This window comes from Mus caroli, chromosome 8 (assembly GCF_900094665.2).
Source record: "Mus caroli chromosome 8, CAROLI_EIJ_v1.1, whole genome shotgun sequence".
Taxonomy (NCBI): Eukaryota; Metazoa; Chordata; class Mammalia; order Rodentia; family Muridae; genus Mus; species Mus caroli.
The window spans coordinates 9,055,208-9,058,318 of NC_034577.1; positions in this window are offsets into that span (position 1 = coordinate 9,055,208).

Genomic DNA, 3,111 nt, shown 5'->3' on the forward strand with positions numbered 1-3,111 from the left:
TCTGTGACCTTGGTGTTCTCTCTGCCAGGGTGCACAGAGCTGAGACAGCTCTGAGGTTTTGCCCTCTGGAAACATAGTGAACTAGCTGCCAGTTTCAGGGGTGCAGGTGGAGGAGGCTAGACTCCTCATCACTTGGACAAAGGCTCCCTGATGCAGAGGCCATCAGAGAGTTCTCTCTCTGAGACATCCTTAACAATTGGAAGTCACGGTCTCACTTCCTGAGCCACAGATGTGGCTGGATGAGGGCGGGGGAACATGCTCACAAGTATGCTGGGCTGATCTGGGCACAAAGCCGAGGGGAGCCAGGTGCTCCACGTGCAACTTGGCACGAGCTGCAAGTGACCTCCATGGTGAGGTGGTGGCAGAGTCTGCAAGGTCAACCTAGGGTCCTTCTACACTAAACATGTCTTCCTGGGGTAGGTACGTGCAAATGGCCCCTCATGCCCGCTGCACTCCCAATACTTTCAGTGGTCCCTGCAGCCTGGCTCCGGGTGCCAGATGAAGCCAATAGCTGATGTCCTTGCACCGTTTAGTGGCAGACGGAGCAGCCATGCAGAGGGCTCCAGGGTCACATGGTACTTCTGCATCTTTGTCACACCACAGGTGTATGANGACAGCAACCTCTTGTCCTGGTAACTCATGAAATCTTCCAGCCTCTAAAACTCCATGTTGCAAGCCTTCCCTTATTCTGCCCCTGCCCATGTCTCCTCCCATTGAACACCCTGGTGACTCAGGCCCCATTCTGCTACCTTCCCCACATGTCACTGAGCACACATAGTCACATGAGGACCTTCACACACTTTCCANAGCTTCCATCAGAACCTGATCTCTCACAAGTTGGGTGTGGCACACTGTTGCCTCCCCTAAGACGGGGACTTGGATTTGAGGTTTGGGTAGTTTCTGTAGCCTTCAGGTCAGTGGCTAAAAGTCTGTAACTCTGAGAATCTTAACATGCAAAGTGAAAAAAAAAAAAAAAAGAATCGCAAATCATAGTAGACCCTTGCTGATGTGCAGTCACAAAGGCTGCTTTCCCCAGGCTTGTCAGCTTAGATGCTCTTTAATGTGTTAAAGATAGGTTGCACAAACACAGCTCTGGCTGGCACTGCAGGAAGGGGACGCCTGAGAGGAGAATGCAGATTTTCTGTTGCTTCCGGGTCCCACAGACCTCCCCATGCTGCAGGGACTCTACCCTGCCCCCGCCTGCGCACGGACCTCCAAAGACTGGCACTGGCAGCAGAGTTCATAGAAACTCTCTTCTACTTTCCTTCTTTCTCCTTAGGGTCCATTAGTCTGAGCACCATCCTTCTCAGGAGGGTCCGCTCTGAGCATCACTCATCAGCTTGGCCCCCAAGCTCATCAAAGTGAACAATTCCACTCCTCTTCAGACAGGAAAAAGGCCCACGGCAACAGGTTTTAGCTTGGAGTTAAAGAAAAGGGCTACTGCTTAAAACATGCNCTCCTTAACTGAGTCACCCTGCTCACTGCTGCCATATGGGAGGTATCTGTGGGGATGAGACCCCGGGAGCCATGAGGCGCATCTTCATCCACGGAGCCTGCACCTCCCCTCTCCAACATTCAATACTCGATGGGGGTATTGACACAGCGCTTTGAGTCCTTGTTCTATTTTTAAACGCCTGATTTGTGTCTTTTCAGTTGGATCTTATTCAGCTAAAACTGTACTGTGTGCTCAGCTGAGGAAGGGTAAACATCCCCAGGGCTGGGGCAATGTGTTTGCACAGACCTCAATTACAAAATTAACAGGGCAGATTGCACTGTCTGTTGAGCCGAAGAGATGACAATAAAAACCTCTAATGAAGGGAGACACGAGAAATAAGACCTAAGGACAAATACTCAAGAGAATGGCTTGTTTATTTATCAAATTCGATTTACTAGCCAGCTGTGTGACTCCAGTTCAGAACCCACCAGAGAGAAGGGCCTCACTCCACTGCAGCAAAGTCCCAGCCTTGGTCAAAGCAGGAGGGAAAAGGAAGGGAGAGCGAGGCAGTGACCGGATGAGGGCTGAGTCGTACTGGCCCAGTGCAGAGCTTCACATATGATCTAACATCACTGGACAGGTCTGCCTGATGTATTCTTGAGGTCACAGGATTGAAGGGAGCAGGAATAAGGCTTATTCTCTCTGATGCACTGAGGTTAGGAAGCCTGGNTAAGAGAGCCAGAGATGGCCACTCCTTAGCCCCATCCAGAACACCTCTCAGACTGGACCCTATGAAATAATGGAGGAAAGCAGGTCNGGCAGTATGGGGAGGTACCCAGGAGCCTGACTCCCTACAAAGGGGAGGATTGCAGGTTCAGCCCCACTGCAGAGCCAGTGGCATGATGGGAGCACGTGCCTTTGTCCTGGGCCCCTAGCTTCAGGCTGCTCCATCCTGGCATCTCAGGAGGACCCAACTGAAATAAGTGGATGCTCTGTAGCCCTCAAACCAGGCATCGCCATGGTCCTCTATGCTTGCCCTTCCTGAAGCATCCAATCAGAGGTCCTGGGGGACCTGGTCAGATTCTCCAACTCTCCCCGACTCAACAACCTTTGANAGGGAGGCTGAGTACATTGGCTGTAGACATAAAGAATATGGCCTCCGAGCCTCAAGACCACAGCCCATGGAGCCATAGAGCAACAGACAAGGCATAAGCTTGGCAAGGGAGGAGCTTTGCTACTTGAGGCTTATCCAGTCCCTTCCCAACCTCTAGCTCTTCCTCCAGTCTGACTCCACAAACACAGTAACACAGGATGGACTGAAGCCCAAAAAGGTTCTCCTGTGCACAAAGGAAAAGAAATGAATACCAGGTCTGCCACCTCCTGTGACTGTTCAGCCCTGCTCGGATGGAATGGATGCATGCACATGTATGGGACCGGGGACATGGGGCAAAANGAGCAACATCATACCTTTGGAAAATGGGCATTAAGACAGTGTGGAGAGGAGCTGACTGGAGAGTTGGCAATCTTGTGTGTGGGCACTCTCCTGCTGCACCTGGTGACAAGGAATGCCACCACNAGTGACTTCAAAGTCTGACCATTCAGGCTCTCATTCTCAGTGCTTAAGCCAGGATGATGAGCCGCTGAAGTCTGGTGTCACAGATGAGAAGAAAACAAGG